This window comes from Ranitomeya variabilis, chromosome 3 (genome assembly GCF_051348905.1).
Source record: "Ranitomeya variabilis isolate aRanVar5 chromosome 3, aRanVar5.hap1, whole genome shotgun sequence".
Taxonomy (NCBI): domain Eukaryota; kingdom Metazoa; phylum Chordata; class Amphibia; order Anura; family Dendrobatidae; genus Ranitomeya; species Ranitomeya variabilis.
The window spans coordinates 785,308,358-785,332,233 of NC_135234.1; the positions used below are offsets into that span (position 1 = coordinate 785,308,358).

At 46.0% G+C, this 23,876-nt stretch overlaps 1 protein-coding gene across 1 annotated transcript in view; it reads left to right on the plus strand.

Moving 5' to 3' along the window:
* LOC143817524 (transient receptor potential cation channel subfamily M member 2-like) overlaps positions 1 to 23,876 on the plus strand; it is an 868,795-nt gene that overhangs the window by 339,340 nt on the left and 505,579 nt on the right. The gene's annotated exons all lie outside the window — the stretch shown is intronic.

Sequence of the window (23,876 nt, forward strand, 5' to 3'; positions counted from 1 at the left end):
CCTGCTCCTAGGTTGTTTCCCAACAACCAGGGTTGCCATCAGGAATTTTGGGGCCCCATACTGGCAAATTTTTTTGGCCCCCTTTAGACTTTGCCCAGGCTCCACCCCAGCTCTGCCTCCAACCCTTGAACCTTCCACAGTCCCACCGCCCACTCAGAAAAACTCCACATCTGCACCACATCCTCGCCAATCACACATTATCAATTCCCATCTAACACCAGATCACATAATAAAAATAATAATAATAATTTTTATTTATATAGTGCCAAACATATTCCGCAGCACTTTATATTATAGAGGGGACTTGTACATACAATAGACACTACAGCATAAGAATAAACAAAGATCAAAACAGATACCAAGAGGAGTGAGGGCCCTGCTCACAAGCTTACAATCTGTAGGAAAAAGGGGAGACACGAGAGGTGGATGGTGACAAAACAAGATGCGAGGAACCTGATCATGGTTTAAGTTTTTTGAATGGGCCACACAGGGATAGTCAGGTTAATGCATTGAGACGGTAGGCTAGTCTGAACAAATCATTTTTAGGGCACACTTAAAACTGTGGGGTTTGGGATTAATCTATTAACCTGGGTAGTACATTCCAAAGAATTGGCGCAGCACGTGAAATGTCTTGGAGATGGGAGTGAGAGGTTCTGATTAATGAGGATGTTATCCTTAGGTCATGAGCAGAACGGAGAGCACGGGTAGGGTGGTAGGCTGAGGCCAGGGAGAAGATGTAGGGTGGTGCTGAACTGTGGAGAGCACGGGAAGGGTGCTAGGCTGAGACCAGGGAGGAGTTGTAGGGTTGTGCTGAGCCATGGAGACAACGGGTAGGGGGGTAGGCTGAGACCAGGGAGGAGTTGTAGGGTGGTGCTGAGCCATGGAGCGCTTTGTGGATAAGGGTAATGTTTGTACTGGATTCTGGAGTCGATGGGTAACCAGTGTAATGACTGGCACAAGGTAGAGGCATCAGAATAACGGTTGGTGAGGAATATGATCCTGGCTGCAACACTCAGGACAGATTTGAGCGGGGAGAGTTTGGTAAAAGGGAGGCCGATTAGTAGAGAGTTACAATAGTCCAGACGAGAATGAATAAGTGAAACAGTAAGAGTTTTTGCAGAGTCGAAAGTAAGAAAAGGTCGAATTCTAGAAATGTTTTTGAGATGCAGATAACAAGAACGAGCCAGTGATCGGATGTGGGGGTGTGTGTTATGACCTGGTGGTTAGGAGCACCCTGGAATGACCTGATGGTTAAAACGGAAACCTGAGACAAGCTCTGAGGAGGTGGTAACTCTACTGACCGCAATCCCTAATCCTATCACAAACACTAGAAATAGCCGTGGAGCGTTCCTAACTCTCCATAGACGCCTCTTCACAGCCTAAGAGCTAACTACCCCTAAAGATAGAAATAGGAGCCTACCTTGCCTCAGAGAAATTCCCCAAAAGAAAAGGCAGCCCCCCACAAATATTGACTGTGAGTTAAGAGGGAAGTGACAAACACAGGAATGAAAACAGATTTTAGCAAAGGAGGCCGAATCTTCTCTAGATAGACAGAAGATAGGAAAGGGAACTGTGCGGTCAGTATTAAAAACTACAAAAACCATGCAGAGTGTGCAAAAAGACCTCCACACCGACTCACGGTGTGGAGGGGCAACTCTGCACCCCCAGAGCTTCCAGCTAGCAAGGAAATATCATAATAGCAAGCTGGACAAGAAACATAGCATGTGCTGAGAAATATACTCAAAAACAAATGGACAACAAATGAACTAGCAGGAACTTAGCTTCTGCTGGAGTAGACAGGGCATCTGAGAAATCCAAGAGAGATCTGAACCAGTACTGAGACATTGGCAGCTGGCATGAACTAGCGACCAGAGCAGAGTTAAATAGGAATGCCAGCAGACACAATAAGTGAGGGCAGCTGAGAAAGCCAACCTCAAAGATCAGCAGTTCCACTCAAAGCCACCAGAGGGTGCCCAAGAACAGAGCTCACCAAAGTACCATTCACGACCACAGGAGGGAGCCCAAGAACGGAATTCACAACAGGGGTGAATGAAATCTCGGAATCAAGTATGACCCAAAGGCAGCGGGCATGTTGCTTGGAAGTAATGGTAGAACCGCACACGGAGATGGCAATGTCAGGCAAAGGTAGGTTAGTAGAGGGAGGAAACATGAGTTCAGTATTTGGCAGGTTCAGTTTCAGATAGAGGGAGGACATGATGCTAGAGACAACGGTAAGACAATCACTGGTGTTTTCTAAAAAGGCAAGCGGGATGTCAGGTGAAGAAGTGTAAAATTGGGTGTTGTCAGCATAGAGATGGTACTGGAACCCAAATCTACTGATTGTTTGTCCAATAGGGGAGGTATACAAGGAGAAGAGGAGCGGGCCTAGGACTGATCGTTGAGGAACCCCAATAGTAAGGGAAGATGAGAGGAGGAGGAACCAGCAAAAGATACGGTGAAAGAGCGGTCGGAGAGATAGGAGAACCAGGAGAGAACGGTGTCCTTAAGGCTGATGGAGCGGAGCATATTGAGGAGGAGCTGATGATCCACAGTATCGAATGCTGCAGAGCAGTGATGGCGAACCTATGACACGCATGTCAGTGCTGACACGCGTAGTCATTTTCAGTGACACGCCGGCCGCGGCCCCATAGAAATTGCTTCTTTCCCAGGGTCTGAAGGAGAGGAAACTCTCCTTCAGGCCCTGGGAACCATATTAATATGTAAAATAAAGAATTAAAGTAAAAAATATTGCTATACTCACCTCTCCGACGCAGCCTGGACGTCCGCGAGGGAACCGGCAGCGTTGTTTGCTTAAAAATCGCGGTTTTCCTTCCTTACTTGAAGTCCCGGCTTGTGATTGGTCGCGTGCCGCCCATGTGACCGAGACGCGACCAATCACAGCAAGCCGTGATGTAATTTTAGGTCCTTCAGGATTTTAAAATTACGTTCCGGCGTTGTGATTGGTTGCGTGCGGTCACATGGGCGACGCGACCAATCACAAGCCGGGACGTCACGGGAGGCAGGACAAGCGCGCATTTTAAAATGCGCGCTTGTCCTGCCTCCCGTGACGTCCCGGCTTGTGATTGGTCGCGTCGCCCATGTGACCGCACGCAACCAATCACAACGCCGGAACGTAATTTTAAAATCCTGAAGGACCTAATTACGTCACGGCTTGCTGTGATTGGTCGCGTCTCGGTCACATGGGCGGCACGCGACCAATCACAAGCCGGGACTTCAAGGAAGGAAAACCGCGATTTTTAAGCAAACAACGCTGCCGGTTCCCTCGCGGACGTCCAGGCTGCGTCGGAGAGGTGAGTATAGCAATATTTTTTATTTTAATTCTTTATTTTACACACATTAATGTTGTTTCGATACAGATACCCGATACCACAAAAGTATCGGATCTCGGTATCGGAATTCCGATACAGCAAATATCGGCCGATACCCGATACTTGCGGTATCAGAATGCTAAACAATGGCATCCGATCCGATTTTTTATCGGATCGGATGCCATGAAGGAGGTCTGTGGGTCCAAACAACAGAGCTCCGGTGCAGAGCGTCTAGGCCTGGGACTTCCGGTAGGCCAGGCGCAGCTCCCGGAAGTCCCAGGCCTCTGCGTCGGATCTGTGTTGTTTGGGCGGCATTGCGCTGCTCCCTGCTCCCTGCTGCGCCAGCCAGAAGTCCCAGGCTGCACTTCTGAGGCCTGAGGAGATCGCTGTCTGGAGGCCCTGTGATTGCTGCCTGAAGGCCCTGTGATTGCTGCCTGGAGGCCCTGTGATTGCTGCCTGGAGGCCCTGTGATTGCTGCCTGGAGGCCCTGTGATTGCTGCCTCGAGGCCCTGTGATTGCTGCCTGGAGGCCCTGTGATTGCTGCCTCGAGGCCCTGTGATTGCTGCCTCGAGGCCCTGTGATTGCTGCCTGGAGGCCCTGTGATTGCTGCCTGGAGGCCCTGTGATTGCTGCCTGGAGGCCCTGTGATTGCTGCCTGGAGGCCCTGTGATTGCTGCCTGGAGGCCCTGTGACTGCTGCCTGGAGGCCCTGTGACTACTACAGCAACCATCATCCAGTGAACTGTGGGGTATCATTGGCCATTACTGAGATAAGTGAGAGGGAGGCTGTCAGTGATGGCGAACCTGTGGCAGTCCAGCTGTTGCAAAACTACAATTCCCATCATGGCTGGCCATTCAAAGCAAAGGCTTTGGCAGTGAAGACATGATGGGAATTGTAGTTTTGCAACAGCTGGAGTGCCACAGGTTCGCCATCACTGGAAGAATTCCCCCTCCCCCTCACTTATCTTAGTTCACGGCACCCCACACAAGTTAAATAATAGCAAGACCAACAAAAGAAACCAACTGACAGATGAACAAAGAAGTCACTAAGCAGGTAAGTTAATTCTAATTATACATATTTGTTATTTAAACTATACATGTCGCAAAATTATGTTTTTTTATCAAGGTGACACACCACCCAAGTTATGCTCAGTTTTTTGGCGAATTTTGACACACCGAGCTCAAAAGGTTGCCCATCACTGCTGCAGAGAGATCCAAGAGAATTAGCATGGAGTAGTGACCATTAGATTTAGCTGTTAGTAGATCATTAGAAACTTTAGTGAGGGCAGTTTCAGTAGAGTGTAAAGAAAGGAAACCAGATTGAAGAGGGTCGAGAAGAGAGTTATCTGAGAGATAGCAAATAAGACGTGAGTGGACCAGGCGTTCGAGGAGGTTAGAGATGAAGGGGAGATTAGAGACAGGTCTATAGTTAGCGGCACAGTTTTGGTCGAGGGATGGTTTTTTAAGTAATGGATGTATGATGGCATGCTTAAATGAGGAGGGAAAGATACCAGCAGAGAGAGAAATGATGAATATTTTTGTTAGGAGAGAGGTGACAGCAAGGGAAAGAGACTGGAGGAGATGTGACGGAATGGGGTCACTGTTGCAAGTGGTTGGGCGAAAAGATGCAAGGAGCCTGACTACTTCTTCTTCTGTGACTGGTTCAAAGTCAAAGAGTGATCTAGATGCAGTGGGGGAGGGAGGACAGTGCATGGTATGAAGGAATTGGGAGATAATTTCCTGTTGGATATGGTCAATTTTTTCTTTGAAGTAATTGGCCAGATCGTCAGCATGGAGATCTGTGGTTGGGGCCTGCACTCTTGGGTTGAGTAGGGAATGAAAAGTGTCAAAGAGACTGTCACGGGGTCCTTCTCCGGTACCACACAATCAACAGAGCCAGCAAAGAGTGAACAATCCCAAGACCTTTATTTAGGCAAAAATACGAAAGGTCCATATACGATCCAACACACAAAGGATAAAATAGTCCAGAACACGAATGCAGTTCAGTAACAGGATAAAAGTCCAACAATCCAGCAGACAGAGGATAGCATAGTCCATATACTCTTCTTTCTCTCTGAGATGCTGTGAACACATCATCATTCCACACAGGACTCATCTGTCTCTCACCTCCCTGATATTTACAAGTCCCCCTCCTCATTCACAGGTCAGGAGGGTGAAGGTCTCAGGGGCTCATTGTTTCAACAACCTAGGTCAACATGTCATTAGCATATTAGCAAACAATACAGTACTGTGGGGGCTAATATCAGATGGCAGCAACAGCCATTCATCAATTAGCAAATAACTCCTTCTACAAGAGAACACCATTAAAATAAGTAAAATAGAAATATACACAAAAATGATACCCACATAGCATATTACACCATCACAACCTCTCCCCCCTCATAATAAGTGAGCACGTTATGAGGTCTACACAGACCTCTGGCCTGCTCACTTTAGTCCACATTGCTCAATAGTTAATAGTTCCTTGTACAGTGGCAGGGGTTGCAATAATCATTAGCACTTGTCCATAAATTCCTGGGCCCTGGCTTTATGGTCATACCAGGCTTTTTGACTGGACTGGGCCGTTCGCTGATGTTCGTTAGCCAAGGTAGCTAGCTGGGCGAGACAGTCTCTGAACTCTAGAACGTAGGGAATAATGGGCGTTACGGTATCTGCGATATCTCCCTCCGATTGCTCTTTTTCGGAAGAGTGAGAGGCCCATGGACCTTCTGCTCCCACAAAATGACTTTGTAACTCCCCAATGTCATTTCCAAGGAGGATATCTGCAGGAAGTCCTCCCATAACTCCAATCCAACACAGTTTTTCTCAAAAACCATAATCCAAAAGTACCAAAGCTCGCTGTATATATTTGCGGACACCCCCCGCCAGGACAATGGGAATTCCCGGGCCCTGGTGAATTGCCTCGGGTCAAACCACACAGGGATCAGCGATAGTCAGGAATGCCCCCGTGTCTCTAAATCCCGACACTTTGTATCCATCAATTAAGACAGCCTGCAGGTGGCAATGCCGTTGCTCTGTATTTCTGATGGACAAAGGCCGGAGTCCGTACACTCCAGGAGGGGTATCTATGGTGCCGTGGTCGGTGGTCCACTCTGGTGGGGGTGGTGGCAGCTCTTCCTCAGGTGGGATGGAGTGCACAAGATGTACTGGATGAGGTGAGGCTGCGTGACGCTCCCTCCGAATCCTTGAGGGACAGCCAGACTGCAAATGTCCAGGTTGCCCACACCTATAACATCTCCTCTCTGTGATACCCCCAGGTCGTGGTCGGAACTGTTGGGGCCCAGGATTGTGAGGCGTGATTGTCATCGGCTTGCGACTAGGTGGAAGGGCAGATATAATTGGAGGGGGACAGGGCACTGGGGAAGGCTGTGGTTCATTGTGCAGAAGCCTCCTCCATTGCGGTCGGATAGTAAGGGCTTCATCGGCCAGGGCTGCAACTCTATCCACGGTACACGGCGTGCGCTCCCGGACCCATTCCCGTACTTCTGCGGGGTACTTAGCAAGAAATTGTTCTGTAAGGAACGCCTGTATAACATCTTCCACAGTAAAGGCGTTTTCTGCTTCCAGCCATCTCTGACATGCCTGGGACATCTTATGTGCATACATACCCCGTAGTGCATGGGAGGTGTCAGAACTTGGCCCTATATGAGTCTGGGGTGATAGCATGGTAATCCAGGATAGTCTGTTTTACAATGTTATAATCCCGATTCCACTGTGAGTCAATGGTTTGGTAAGCCTCCGCCATGCTTCCGTTCAGGAGTCCAAACGCATCCAGCCAGAGTAGGGCACCTCCATCACATCACACTGTTGCTCAAAGTCTTTGAAGAACCCCTCCACATCTCCGGACGCCTCATCAAATGGCCTAAACTGTGTCCGGGTGATACGTACATGCTCCAGGATCGTTGGGTTTACACTCCACATTGCGTTACTCCCTCTTTCAAGCTCCATTGCTTCTTGTCTCTGCTGTGCCCGGCAGGCAGCCTCCTCCTTGTACTCCTAAGAAACGCCTGGGCCCAGGACTTCCATCTCTTCTTCGTACTACGCCACCCACTGACTACCCCCATAGTAGTATAATGCACCCCATAGCAGTATAATGCACCCCTATAGTACTACAAGGCGCTCGCATAGTAGTATAATGCACCCCTATTGTAGTATAATGCACCCGTGTAATAGTATAATGCAGCCCAATAGCGTATAATGAACCCCCATAATAGTATAATGCAGCCCCATAGTAGTATAACACCCCCCCATAGTAGTATAATGCACCCCCATAGTAGTTAAAGTAAAGGCACCCCCATGTTGTCACAGCGGATTGTGACATGGCCAATGGTAGCTGCCCCATGATTGGCACAGCTCCTGAGGTAATGGGAAAGGATGGAGAGAAGCACGGGGATCATAAGATGGACTATGACGTAGCCAGTGGTAGCTGCCGCACAGTTAGTACAGTTTCTAATGTAAAAAGGAGACCAGAGAAGGTCTTATCCCAGCCCGTCCGGGGTGTGGGAAGGTATGGCCTACAGCTGGGCAGAGTGAGGGAAATGTGTGTCTCACTGTCTGGCAGGAGGATAGGGAAAAAGTGCCCCATGCCTGTCAGAGGGGTGGGAAAATTGTACCCAGAGTCGGTCAGGGTGATCGAAAAGCAGGGTCCACAGTCGGTCAAAGTGGTGGCCAGGTGTGTCCCACAGCCTGTCAGACCAATAGGAAAATGTTGTTATGGTATTACCTGGGAAGACAGCCTGTCCAGGCACTGTCATCCGCAGCCCGAGAGCACAGAACGCAGGAAACGTCCTGTCTTATGGACTCTCATCATCAAGCAGATTAACAGGACCAGTGATTGACCAAGAACAAGTCCCGCAGGGTTCCTGTAAGTTTGGCTACCTATAGCCAGGAGTCTCAGACCTGTTGAGTGAGGCTGAGTAACTCTGCGGAGAAGCCTATCTCCGAATCCGTAATGGACAGTGTATTGTGGGATCTAGGAAGGATGGGCCATAAGGTAGGCTTAAGGGGTCATGTGTACATCAGCCCAACAGCCACCTCAAAAAGGGGGAGGTGTCATAGAAAATATTGAAAATTCTTGAGGTCCCTCATGTCCCCCCTCCCTTTTTTCTTTCCTCTACCATTTGCCATAAGGAGACAGGAGCTAGCACTCCAAGCTGCCTTTATGTAAAATGTCAGTGCACCAAGAGATGTGAAGCGGCTTAATTAAAATGCAAGGAGTCCCCAAGCGACTGAAGAGGATGTGTATTGTCCACAGACAGAAAGACAGGAAAAGGCTATTAGTTTTTGAGTGGATCAAAGGAAGATCTCGCACCATTATTAAATACCCATGGTCACTGCAATTACAATAAATCAGCAGACAGTACGGTCTCCGGGAGAAAATATAGAATATTGGAATTTCTATCCATCCGATATTAGTGAGATGTACACTGTCGGCATCAGGGTTCGCCAAGGAAACAGATATGTATTGTCTCATAATTATAACCCCCACCAAAAGGCCCCAAAGCCATAGGGGCCATATAACCACCAGTAGCTAGGTCATGTTTGGTCTGTAAGCGCAGATAAAATCTCGATATAAAAGATGACTTCAGTCTCAAACTTCTGCGATCGCACTATGAGAAGTTAATACATAAATTGGGATTTCCTAAATCATGAAGGACTGACTGAGTCCAGCCCACAACCGGGCCCTTGTGAGGTCATCGTAGAGTACTATGCAGGTGGGACTCTGGGTCTGATAAAAGATCAAGCTCACTTATGATCTGGGTTCGTGCAGAGCGTTACATATCGTGTATGCAGGGACCCCGTTTGTTGACGGCCAAATCGAAGCGCCCTCCTACAGCTAAACTGAATCGTCTCTATGATCGGTGTAGTAAGTTCTCCTATTAATCCCTTATATATTATGTAACTGTTTATGCTGTATTCTTTTGTCCCCCTTGTAAACTCTTTTGTATATTTTTGATAAACACTGCCTCCCTTTGGATTAACCACTTAACGTCCAATGACTGGCAGAATCAGTCATTGTACGCCATCCCCTGTTTGGTCTGGGCTCCGGCGATGAGTAAAAAATGGAAACGCCAAAACAGAAATACCCCTGGTCCTTAAGGGGTTAAATGTAAAATGTAATGGTTGTGTTCTGTAAAGTACACCTCAAAGTCATAAGGTACTGTACGGCGTCCAATCGCCCGAAACGGATTGGTGGTGGTGGCATTGAGTAGCCTGGGGCAATCGGAGAGTTAGCGATGACCCTACGGGGTGTGTACACATATTCCAGGTTTTAGTTTTCCGATAACCGGCTTAGTGGTGCGAACACTCTGCTAATCGTTGGCCAATCTTGTGTAACACCCCTTTAGGGCTACCACGGTACACTGGGTGTTATGGGGGGTCTCACCTCTCCAGGGCGCAGTGCCTCCACCCGAATCTTGATTGGAGTTCTCTCTCTGGGACTGCAGAAGGACTATTATCTTCTGCCAGGGGCTGACTCGGGAAGCCCCTGCCACTCTCAGTACACACTCACAGGGATCAGGAGTAAAACAATTTAACAGGTTTATTGCTATGCAGCATAAATTAGATGGATTTAAAAGAATAACATGAAATACAAATAACTGTGCTCTGTCCAGGTCATATACACATCTCACTCTAATTCTACTTCCACCCTGCAAGTATAACGTAGCAGGGTTTTTTGTTTGTTTCTTCTAGTTTAACTCAGTCCAAACGTTGGGGCCCAGTTGCCGCGGATGTTGGCGCGCAAATTAAAACAGTTGGTGCACTTAGACGAATATAACTGGCAATAGTCTGGGCTGTAATGTACTCACTGTAAATAACGCTGGTAGGACCATAAGTCTCAGAAAGTCCCTCACGGCGCGTCTCTAACGGTCGGATGGTTCTCTGGACACCAGCTGGGGGCGGCCGGATTCAGTCCTTTATACGGTGGGAGTGCAGGCAGAACTCTCCAAGTTCTTGAGGCAACTTGCTCCAGAGGGTAAAACAAAGTCGCACTCTCTCCAGCAACACGAGTATATCCGGGAGGACAGCAACCCTGCAGCATGGGGCCAGGCAAGTCCCCCGTGCTCCATCTCTCCCAGCAAGATACCACGCTCTTTTCTTCCTCTGAATTCTTAGTTTCACTTTCTCCCCAGCTCCTGCCTCCAAGTCCCTCCTCCTCCAATCCAGGCTGTGTCATCTGACTGAAACAAGGATCCCTGGGAATTGTAGTCCAGGGGTCCTTGGGAATTGTAGTCCACTGCAGCTCAGAGGAAAATCTGCTAATGTCTGTAGGTCCAGGTATAACAGCAGCTGCAAAGCTCTTCTTAGTGTCTGTAAATCCCAGTATACCAGTAGCTGCCCTAACAGTTCCCAGTGCAGGTGTTACACTTGTAATTGTCCGGATGATAGGGGGCAGCAGAGCTGTTCGTTCCACAGATCACAGCAGGTGGTACTCGTGACCTTCCCGGCCTGTGATATCAGGGATTTGTGGGATTAAGAAAGTCCTGACAAATTAACCCCTTCCCGACCTTTGACGCAGCGTATGCGTCATGAAAACCTGTGCCAATCCGACCTGTGACGCAGCATATGCGTCATGGCCGGATCGCGCTCCTGCAGGCCGGGTGAAAGGGTTAACTGTAATTTCACCCGGCCTGCAGGGACAGGGGGAGTGGTACTTTAGCCCAGGGGGGGTGGCTTCGCCCCCCCCGTGGCTACGATCGCTCTGATTGGCTGTTGAAAGTGACGTTTCACTTTCAATCAGAGCGATAGTAATATTTCACCAATGAAAATTGGTGAAATATTACAATCCAGCCATGGCCGATGCTGCAATAGCATCAGCCATGGCTGGAGATCGTGATCAGCCCCCCCACCGCCACCGATCTCCTCCCCTCCGGTCCTCCGTCCTGTCATATAGCGCCCCCCGCTCCCCTCCGTTCTCCTGTGCGCTCCTCACGCTGTCCACTCCCCCCCCCCGCTTTCCGATCACCCCCCCTTCATACTTACCGACCTGTGTCCCTCCCGGTGTCGGTCCGTCTGTTCGATGGGCGCCGCCATCTTCCAAAATGGCGGGTGCATGCGCAGTGTGCCCGCCGAATCTGCCGGCCGGCAGATTCGTTACAGATACATTTTGATCGCTGTAATAGGTTCTATCACAGCGATCAAAATAAAAAAACATAAATAACCCATAGGTAGGGACAATAATAAAATAAAGAATTTTTTTTTTTTTCTTTGCCCCACTAGGGTTAGGGTTAGGGTTAGGGTTAGGGTTGGGTTAGGGTTAGTTCACACTGCGTCTAAGCAGTCCGTTTGACGGACTACGTTACACCGCGGCATAAACGCGGTATAGTGTAGTCCGTTACAGCCGCCATTGACAACAATGTCGGACGCATCACAAGCGCACGCCCAAACTGGCTGTGCGCTAGGGATGTGCCGTTATTGAGTGACGGACCCGGAGAGGCGGACTGCAGCGTTTCCGGGTCCGTCACTGCTAGGGCAGATAGAGCTAGCAGATGCTCTATCTGCGCTAGCGCGATGCAAACGTCGCCACTTGCGCTAGCAGCAGCCCGTAAACGTATGTGCTGAACGGGCTGCTGCTAGCGCAGTGTGAACCTGGCCTTAGGGTTAGGGTTTCGGCTAGAATTAGGGTTAGAACTAGGGTTAGGGTTAGAATTAGGCTATGTGCACACGGTGCGGATTTGGCTGCGGATCTGCAGCGGATTTAGCTGCGGATCCGCAGCGGATTTGGCTGCGGATCCGCAGCAGATTTGGCTGCGGATCTGCAGTGGATTTGGCTGCGGATCCACAGTAGATTGGCCGCTGCAAATTCGTAGCAGTGTTCCATCAGGTTTACAGTACCATGTAAACCTATGGAAAACCAAATTCGCTGTACCCATGGTGCGGAAAATACAGCGCGAAAACGCTGTGTTGTATTTTCCGCAGCATGTCAATTCTTTGTGCGGATTCCGCAGTGTTTTACACCTGTTCCTCAATAGGAATCCACAGATGAAACCCGCACAAAAAACACTGGAAATCCGCTGGAAATCCGCAGGTAAAATGCAGTGCCTTTTACCTGCGTATTTTTCAAAAATGGTGCTGAAAAATCTCACACAAATCCGCAACGTGGGCACATAGCCTTATGGTTAGGGTTGGAATTAGGGCTAGGGTTGGAAAAAGGGTTAAGATTAGGCTTGTGGTTAGGGTTACGGATAGGGTTAGGGGTGTGTTGGGGTTATAGTTGTGGTTAGGGTTGGGATTAGGGTTAGGGTTGGGATTAGGGCTAGGGTTGGGATTAGGGTTACAGGTGTGTTGGGGTTAGGGTTGTGGTTAGGGGTATGTTAGGGTTAGGGTTGTGATTAGGGTTATGGCTACAGTTGGGATTAGGGTTAGGGGTGTGTTGGGGTTAGTGTTGAAGTTAGAATTGAGGGGATTCCACTGTTTAGGCACATCAGGGGTCTCCAAACGCAACATGGCACCACCATTGATTCCAGCCAATCTGGCGTTCAAAAAGTCAAATGATGCTCCCTCCCTTCCAAGCCCCGACGTGCGCCCAAACAGTGGTTTACCCCCACATATGGGGTACCAGCGTATTCAGGACAAACTGGGCAACAACTGTTGGGGTCCAATTTCTCCTTTTACCCTTGCAAAAATAAAAAATTACTTGCTAAAACATAATTTTTGAGGAAGGAACAATTATTTTTTATTTTCACGGCTCTGCGTTATAAACTTCTGTGAAGCACTTGGGGGTTCAAAGTGCTCACCACACATCTAGATAAGTTCCTTGGGGGGTCTAGTTTCCAAAATGGGGTCACTTGTGGGGTGTTTCTACTGTTTAGGCACATCAGGGGCTCTGCAAATGCAACGTGATGCCCGCAGACCATTCCATCAAAGTCTGCATTTCAAATGTCACTACTTCCCTTCCGAGACCTGACGTGCGCCCAAACAGTGGTTTACCCCCACATATGGGATATCAGCGTACTCACAACAAACTGGGCAGCAAATATTGGGGTCCAATTTCTCCTGTTACCCTTGTGAAAATAAAAAATTGCTTGCTAAAACATCTTTTTTGAGGAAAGAAAAATGATTTTTTATTTTCACGGCTCTGTGTTGTAAACTTCTGTGAAGCACTTGGGGGTTGAACGTGCTCACCACACATCTAGATTAGTTCCTTGGGGGGTCTAGTCTCCAAAATGGGGTCACTTGTGGGGGGTTTCTACTGAATAGGCACATCAGGGGCTCTGCAAACGCAACCTGACGCCCGCAGAGCATTCCATCAAAGTCTGCATTTCAAAACGTCACTACTTCCCTCCCGAACCCCGACGTGTGCCCAAACAGTGGTTTACCCCCACATATGGGGTATCAGCATACTCAGGAGAAACTGGACAACACCTTTTGGGGTCCAATTTCTCCTGTTACCCTTGGGAAAATAAAAAATTGTGGGCTAAAAAATCATTTTTGAGAAAAGAAAAATTATTTTTTATTTTCATGGCTCTGCGTTATAAACTTCTGTGAAGCACTTGGGGGTTCAAAGTGCTCACCACCCATCTAGATTAGTTCCTTGGGAGGTCTAGTTTCCAAAATGGGGTCACTTGTGGGGAAGCTCCAATGTTTAGGCACACAGGGGGGGGCTCTCCAAACGCGACATGGTGTCCGCTAATGATTGGAGCTAATCTTCCATTCAAAAAGCCAAATGACGTGCCTTCCCTTCCAAGTCCTGCCGTGCGCTCAAACAGTGGTTTACCCCCACATATGGGTTATCATCGTACTCAGGACAAACTGGACAACAACATTTGGGGTCCAATTTCTCCTATTACCCTTGGAAAAATAAAAAATTCCGGGCTAAAAATCATTTTTGAGGAAAGAAAAATTATTTTTTATTTTCATGGCTCTGCGTTATAAACTTCTGTGAAGCACCTGGGGGTTTTAAGTGCTCACTATTCATCTAGATAAGTTCCTTGGGGGGTCTAGTTTCCAAAATGGGGTAACTTGTAGGGGAGCTCCAATGTTTAGGCACACAGGGGCTCTCCAAACGCGACATAGTGTCCGTTAACGATTGGAGCTAATTTTCCATTCAAAAAGTCAAATGGCCTCCCCTTCCGAGCCTTGCCGTGCACCCAAACAGTGGTTTACCCCCACATATGAGGTATCGGCGTACTCAGGAGAAATTGCCCAACAAATTTTAGGATCCATTTTATCCTGTTGCCCATGTGAAAATGAAAAAATTGAGGCTAAAAAAAATTTGTGTGAAAAAAAAGTACTTTTTCATTTTTACGGATCAATTTGTGAAGCACCTGAGGGTTTAAAGTGCTCACTATGCTTCTAGATAAGTTCCTTGGGGGGTCTAGTTTCCAAAATGGGGTCACTTGTGGAAGAGCTCCAATGTTTAGGCACACAGGGGCTCTCCAAACGTGACATGGTGTCCGCTAGCGATAGAGATAATTTTTCATTCAAAAAGTCAAATGGCGCTCCTTCCCTTCCGAGCCTTACCATGTGCCCAAACAGTGGTTTACCCCCACATGTGAGGTATCGGTGTACTCAGGAGAAATTGTCCAACAAATTTTAGGATCCATTTTATCCTGTTGCCCATGTGAAAATGAAAAAATTGAGGCTAAAATAATTTTTTTGTGAAAAAAAAGTACTTTTTCATTTTTACGGATCAATTTGTGAAGCACCTGGGGGTTTAAAGTGCTCACTATGCTTCTAGATAAGTTCCTTGGGGGGTCTAGTTTTCAAAATGGGGTCACTTGTGGGGGAGCTCCAATGTTTAGGCACACGGGGGCTCTCCAAACGCGACATGGTGTCCGCTAAAGATTGGAGCCAATTTTTCATTCAAAAAGTCAAATGGTGCTCCTTCCCTTCCGAGCCCTGCCGTGTGCCCAAACAGTGGTTTACCCCCACATATGAGGTATCAGCGTACTCAAGACAAATTGGACAACATCGTTCGTGGTCCAGTTTCTCCTTTTACCCTTGGGAAAATAAAAAAATTGTTGCTAAAAGATCATTTTTGTGACTAAAAAGCTAAATGTTCATTTTTTACTTCCACGTTGCTTCTGCTGCTGTGAAACACCTGAAGGGTTAATAAACTTATTGAATGTGGTTTTGAGCACCTTGAGGGGTGCAGTTTTTAGAATGGTGTCACTTTGGGGTATTTTCAGCCATATAGAACCCTCAAAATGACTTCAAATGTGAGGTGGTCCCTAAAAAAAATGGTTTTGTAAATTTTGTTGTAAAAATGAGAAATCACTGGTCAAATTTTAACCCTTATAACTTCCTAGCAAAAAAAATTTTGTTTCCAAAATTGTGCTGATGTAAAGTAGACATGTGGGAAATGTTATTTATTAACTATTTTGTGTCACATAACTCTCTGGTTTAACAGAATAAAAATTCAAAATGTGAACATTGCAAAATTTTCAAAGTTTTCGCCAAATTTCCGTTTTTTTCACAAATAAACGCAGAAATTATCGACCTAAATTTACCACTAACATGAAGCCCAATATGTCACAAAAAAACAATCTCAGAACCGCTAAGATCCGTTGAAGCGTTCCGGAGTTATTACCTCAGAAAGGGACACTGGTCAGAATTGCAAAAAACGGCAAGGTCATTAAGGCCAAAATAGGCTGGGTCATGAAGGGGTTAAATCTATAAAATCTTCTGTCAGAAAAGTGTAAACTCCTGCACACAAATAAGTCTGTATCTGTTGTATATCTGCCAACACATGTCTGGGTGGCTGTAGATATATCTGCATGTCTGGGTGTCTGTAGATATATCTATATGTCTGGGTGTCTGGAGATATATCTATATGTCTGGGTGTCTGGAGATATATCTGCATGTCTGGGTGTCTGTAGATATATCTGCATGTCTGGGTGTCTGTAGATATATCTATATGTCTGGGTGGCTGTAGATATATCTGCATGTCTGGGTGTCTGTAGATATATCTGTCATGTCTGGGTGTCTGGAGATACATCTGTCATGTCTGGGTGTCTGTAGATATATCTGCATGTCTGGGTGTCTGTAGATATATCTGCATGTCTGGGTGTCTGTAGATATATCTGCATGTCTGGGTGTCTGTAGATATATCTGCATGTCTGGGTGTCTGTAGATATATCTATATGTCTGGGTGTCTGGAGATATATCTGCATGTCTGGGTGTCTGGAGATATATCTGCATGTCTGGGTGTCTGTAGATATATCTATATGTCTGGGTGTCTGTAGATATATCTATATGTCTGGGTGTCTGGAGATATATCTGCATGTCTGGTGTCTGTAGATATATCTGCATGTCTGGGTGTCTGTAGATATATCTGCATGTCTGGGTGTCTGTAGATATATCTGCATGTCTGGGTGTCTGGAGATATATCTATATGTCTGGGTGTCTGGAGATATATCTGCATGTCTGGGTGTCTGGAGATATATCTGCATGTCTGGGTGTCTGGAGATATATCTGCATGTCTGGGTGTCTGGAGATATATCTGCATGTCTGGGTGTCTGGAGATATATCTATATGTCTGGGTGTCTGGAGATATATCTGCATGTCTGGGTGTCTGGAGATACATCTGCATGTCTGGGTGTTTGTAGATATATCTGCATGTCTGGGTGTCTGGAGATATATCTGCATGTCTGGGTGTCTGGAGATATATCTGCATGTCTGGGTGTCTGGAGATATATCTGCATGTCTGGGTGTCTGGAGATATATCTATATGTCTGGGTGTCTGTAGATATATCTGCATGTCTGGGTGTCTGTAGATATATCTGTCATGTCTGGGTGTCTGTAGATATATCTGCATGTCTGGGTGTCTGGAGATATATCTGCATGTCTGGGTGTCTGGAGATATATCTGCATGTCTGGGTGTCTGTAGATATATCTGCATGTCTGGGTGTCTGGAGATATATCTGCATGTCTGGGTGTCTGGAGATATATCTGCATGTCTGGGTGTCTGGAGATACATCTGCATGTCTGGGTGTTTGTAGATATATCTGCATGTCTGGGTGTCTGGAGATATATCTGCATGTCTGGGTGTCTGGAGATATATCTGCATGTCTGGGTGTCTGGAGATATATCTGCATGTCTGGGTGTCTGGAGATATATCTATATGTCTGGGTGTCTGTAGATATATCTGCATGTCTGGGTGTCTGTAGATATATCTGTCATGTCTGGGTGTCTGTAGATATATCTGCATGTCTGGGTGTCTGGAGATATATCTGCATGTCTGGGTGTCTGGAGATATATCTGCATGTCTGGGTGTCTGTAGATATATCTGCATGTCTGGGTGTCTGGAGATATATCTGCATGTCTGGGTGTCTGGAGATATATCTGCATGTCTGGGTGTCTGTAGATATATCTATATGTCTGGGTGTCTGGAGATATATCTGCATGTCTGGGTGTCTGGAGATATATCTGCATGTCTGGGTGTCTGGAGATATATCTATATGTCTGGGTGTCTGTAGATATATCTGCATGTCTGGGTGTCTGGAGATACATCTGTCATGTCTGGGTGTCTGTAGATATATCTGCATGTCTGGGTGTCTGGAGATATATCTATATGTCTGGGTGTCTGGAGATATATCTGCATGTCTGGGTGTCTGGAGATATATCTGCATGTCTGGGTGTCTGGAGATATATCTATATGTCTGGGTGTCTGGAGATATATCTGCATGTCTGGGTGTCTGGAGATATATCTGCATGTCTGGGTGTCTGTAGATATATCTGTCATGTCTGGGTGTCTGTAGATATATCTGCATGTCTGGGTGTCTGGAGATATATCTGTCATGTCTGGGTGTCTGGAGATATATCTATATGTCTGGTGTCTGTAGATATATCTGCATGTCTGGTGTCTATAGATATATCTGCATGTCTGGGTGTCTGGAGATATATCTGCATGTCTGGGTGTCTGGAGATATATCTGTCATGTCTGGGTGTCTGTAGATATATCTGCATGTCTGGGTGTCTGTAGATATATCTGCATGTCTGGGTGTCTGTAGATATATCTGCATGTCTGGGTGTCTGGAGATACATCTGTCATGTCTGGGTGGCTGGAGATATATCTGCATGTCTGGGTGTCTGTAGATATATCTGTCATGTCTGGGTGTCTGTAGATATATCTGCATGTCTGGGTGTCTGGAGATATATCTGTCATGTCTGGGTGTCTGTAGATATATCTGCATGTCTGGGTGTCTGGAGATATAACTGTATGTCTGGGTGTCTGGAGATACATCTGTCATGTCTGGGTGGCTGGAGATATATCTGCATGTCTGGGTGTCTGTAGATATATCTGTCATGTCTGGGTGTCTGTAGATATATCTGCATGTCTGGGTGTCTGGAGATATATCTGCATGTCTGGGTGTCTGTAGATATATCTGCATGTCTGGGTGTCTGGAGATATATATGCATGTCTGGGTGTCTGGAGATATATCTGCATGTCTGGGTGTCTGGAGATATATCTGCATGTCTGGGTGTCTGTAGATACATCTGTCATGTCTGGGTGTCTGTAGATATATCTACAATGTCTGGGTGTCTGTAGATATATCTGCATGTCTGGGTGTCTGTAGATATATCTGCATGTCTGGGTGTCTGTAGATATATCTGCATGTCTGGGTGTCTGGAGATATATCTGCATGTCTGGGTGTCTGGAGATATATCTGCATGTCTGGAGATATATCTGTCATGTCTGGGTGTCTGGAGATATATCTGCATGTCTGGGTGTCTGGAGATACATCTGTCATGTCTGGGTGGCTGGAGATATATCTGCATGTCTGGGTGTCTGTAGATATATCTGTCATGTCTGGGTGTCTGTAGATATATCTGCATGTCTGGGTGTCTGGAGATATATCTGCATGTCTGGGTGTCTGTAGATATATCTGCATGTCTGGGTGTCTGGAGATATATATGCATGTCTGGGTGTCTGGAGATATATCTGCATGTCTGGGTGTCTGGAGATATATCTGCATGTCTGGGTGTCTGTAGATACATCTGTCATGTCTGGGTGTCTGTAGATATATCTACAATGTCTGGGTGTCTGTAGATATATCTGCATGTCTGGGTGTCTGTAGATATATCTGCATGTCTGGGTGTCTGTAGATATATCTGCATGTCTGGGTGTCTGGAGATATATCTGCATGTCTGGGTGTCTGGAGATATATCTGCATGTCTGGGTGTCTGGAGATATATCTGTCATGTCTGGGTGTCTGGAGATATATCTGCATGTCTGGGTGTCTGTAGATATATCTGCATGTCTGGGTGTCTGTAGATATATCTGCATGTCTGGGTGTCTGTAGATATATCTGCATGTCTGGGTGTCTGTAGATATATCTGCATGTCTGGGTGTCTGGAGATATATCTGCATGTCTGGGTGTCTGTAGATATATCTCATGTCTGGGTGTCTGTAGATATATCTATATGTCTGGGTGTCTGTAGATATATCTGCATGTCTGGGTGTCTGTAGATATATCTGCATGTCTGGGTGTCTGGAGATATATCTCTCATGTCTGGGTGTCTAGAGATATATCTGCATGTCTGGGTGTCTAGAGATATATCTGCATGTCTGGGTGTCTGTAGATATATCTGTCATGTCTGGGTGTCTGTAGATATATCTGCATGTCTGGGTGTCTGGAGATACATCTGTCATGTCTGGGTGTCTGTAGATATATCTGTCATGTCTGGGTGTCTGGAGATACATCTGTCATGTCTGTGTGTCTGTAGATATATCTGCATGTCTGGGTGTCTGTAGATATATCTGTATGTCTGGGTGTCTGTAGATATATCTGCATGTCTGGGTGTCTGGAGATATATCTGTCATGTCTGGGTGTCTGTAGATATATCTGTCATGTCTGGGTGTCTGTAGATATATCTGCATGTCTGGGTGTCTGGAGATACATCTGTCATGTCTGGGTGTCTGTAGAGACATCTACAATGTCTGGGTGTCTGTAGATATATCTGCATGTCTGGGTGTCTGTAGATATATCTGCATGTCTGGGTGGCTGTAGATATATCTGCATGTCTGGGTGTCTGTAGATATATCTGCATGTCTGGGTGTCTGTAGATATATCTGCATGTCTGGGTGTCTGTAGATATATCTGCATGTCTGGGTGTCTGTAGATATATCTGCATGTCTGGGTGTCTGTAGATATATCTGCATGTCTGGGTGTCTGTAGATATATCTGCATGTCTGGGTGTCTGTAGATATATCTGCATGTCTGGGTGTCTGGAGATATATCTATATGTCTGGGTGTCTGTAGATATATCTGTATGTCTGGGTGTCTGGAGATATATCTATATGTCTGGGTGTCTGTAGATATATCTGCATGTCTGGGTGTCTGTAGATATATCTGCATGTCTGGGTGTCTGTAGATATATCTGCATGTCTGGGTGTCTGTAGATATATCTGCATGTCTGTGTGTCTGTAGATATATCTGCATGTCTGGGTGTCTGTAGATATATCTGTCATGTCTGGGTGTCTGTAGATATATCTGTATGTCTGGGTGTCTGTAGATATATCTGTCATGTCTGGGTGTCTGTAGATATATCTATATGTCTGGGTGTCTGGATATAAATCTGCATGTCTGGGTGTCTGGAGATATATCTGTCATGTCTGGGTGTCTGTAGAGACATCTACAATGTCTGGGTGTCTGTAGATATATCTGTCATGTCTGGGTGTCTGTAGAGACATCTGCATGTCTGGGTGTTTGTAGATATATCTGTCATGTCTGGGTGTCTGGAGATATATCTATATGTCTGGGTGTCTGGAGATATATCTGCATGTCTGGGTGTCTGGAGATATATCTGCATGTCTGGGTGTCTGGAGATATATCTATATGTCTGGGTGTCTGTAGATATATCTGTCATGTCTGGGTGTCTGGAGATATATCTGTCATGTCTGGGTGTCTGGAGATATATCTGCATGTCTGGGTGTCTGGATATATATCTATATGTCTGGGTGTCTGTAGATATATCTGCATGTCTGGGTGTCTGTAGATATATCTGTCATGTCTGGGTGTCTGGAGATATATCTGCATGTCTGGGTGTCTGGATATATATCTATATGTCTGGGTGTCTGTAGATATATCTGCATGTCTGGGTGTCTGTAGATATATCTGCATGTCTGGGTGTCTGGAGATATATCTGCATGTCTGGGTGTCTGGAGATACATCTGCATGTCTGGGTGTCTGTAGATATATCTATATGTCTGGTGTCTGTAGATATATCTGCATGTCTGGGTGTCTGGAGATATATCTGCATGTCTGGGTGTCTTTAGATATATCTGTCATGTCTGGGTGTCTGGAGATACATCTATATGTCTGGGTGTCTGTAGATATAACTGCATGTCTGGGTGTCTGGAGATACATCTGCATGTCTGGGTGTCTGGATATATCTGCATGTCTGGGTGTCTGTAGATATATCTGCATGTCTGGGTGTCTGTAGATATATCTATATGTCTGGGTGTCTGTAGATATATCTGTCATGTCTGGGTGTCTGTAGATATATCTGTCATGTCTGGGTGTCTGGAGATACATCTGCATGTCTGGGTGTCTGTAGATATATCTATATGTCTGGTGTCTATAGATATATCTGTATGTCTGGGTGTCTGTAGATATATCTGCATGTCTGGGTGTCTGTAGATATATCTGCATGTCTGGGTGTCTGTAGATATATCTGCATGTCTGGGTGTCTGTAGATATATCTGCATGTCTGTGTGTCTGTAGATATATCTGCATGTCTGGGTGTCTGTAGATATATCTGTATGTCTGGGTGTCTGTAGATATATCTGTATGTCTGGGTGTCTGTAGATATATCTGCATGTCTGGGTGTCTGTAGAGACATCTGCATGTCTGTGTGTCTGTAGATATATCTGTCATGTCTGGGTGTCTGTAGATATATCTGTCATGTCTGGGTGTCTGTAGAGACATCTGCATGTCTGGGTGTTTGTAGATATATCTGTCATGTCTGGGTGTCTGGATATATCTGCATGTCTGGGTGTCTGTAGATATATCTATATGTCTGGGTGTCTGTAGATATAGCTGCATGTCTGGGTGTCTGTAGATATATCTGCATGTCTGGGTGTCTGTAGAGACATCTGCATGTCTGGGTGTCTGTAGATATATCTGTCATGTCTGGGTGTCTGTAGATATATCTATATGTCTGGGTGTCTGGATATAAATCTGCATGTCTGGGTGTCTGGAGATATATCTGTCATGTCTGGGTGTCTGTAGAGACATCTACAATGTCTGGGTGTCTGTAGATATATCTGTCATGTCTGGGTGTCTGTAGATACATCTGCATGTCTGGGTGTCTGTAGATATATCTGCATGTCTGGGTGTCTGTAGATATATCTGCATGTCTGGGTGTCTGGATATAAATCTGCATGTCTGGGTGTCTGGAGATATATCTATATGTCTGGGTGTCTGTAGATATATCTATATGTCTGGGTGTTTGTAGATATATCTGTCATGTCTGGGTGTCTGGATATATCTGCATGTCTGGGTGTCTGTAGATATATCTATATGTCTGGGTGTCTGTAGATATAGCTGCATGTCTGGGTGTCTGTAGATATATCTGCATGTCTGGGTGTCTGTAGAGACATCTGCATGTCTGGGTGTCTGTAGATATATCTGTCATGTCTGGGTGTCTGTAGATATATCTATATGTCTGGGTGTCTGGATATAAATCTGCATGTCTGGGTGTCTGGAGATATATCTGTCATGTCTGGGTGTCTGTAGAGACATCTACAATGTCTGGGTGTCTGTAGATATATCTGTCATGTCTGGGTGTCTGTAGATACATCTGCATGTCTGGGTGTCTGTAGATATATCTGCATGTCTGGGTGTCTGTAGATATATCTGCATGTCTGGGTGTCTGGAGATATATCTATATGTCTGGGTATCTGTAGATATATCTATATGTCTGGGTGTTTGTAGATATATCTGTCATGTCTGGGTGTCTGGATATATCTGCATGTCTGGGTGTCTGTAGATATATCTGCATGTCTGGGTGTCTGTAGATATATCTATATGTCTGGGTGTCTGTAGATATATCTATATGTCTGGGTGTCTGTAGATATATTTGCATGTCTGGGTGTCTGGATATAAATCTGCATGTCTGGGTGTCTGGAGATATATCTGTCATGTCTGGGTGTCTGTAGAGACATCTACAATGTCTGGGTGTCTGTAGATATATCTGTCATGTCTGGGTGTCTATAGATATATCTGCATGTCTGGGTGTCTGTAGAAACATCTGCATGTCTGGGTGTCTGTAGATATATCTGCATGTCTGGGTGTCTGGATATAAATCTGCATGTCTGGGTGTCTGGAGATATATCTATATGTCTGGGTGTCTGTAGATATATCTATATGTCTGGGTGTTTGTAGATATATCTGTCATGTCTGGGTGTCTGGATATATCTGCATGTCTGGGTGTCTGTAGATATATCTGCATGTCTGGGTGTCTGTAGATATAGCTGCATGTCTGGGTGTCTGTAGATATATCTGCATGTCTGGGTGTCTGTAGATATATCTGCATGTCTGGGTGTCTGTAGAGACATCTGCATGTCTGGGTGTCTGTAG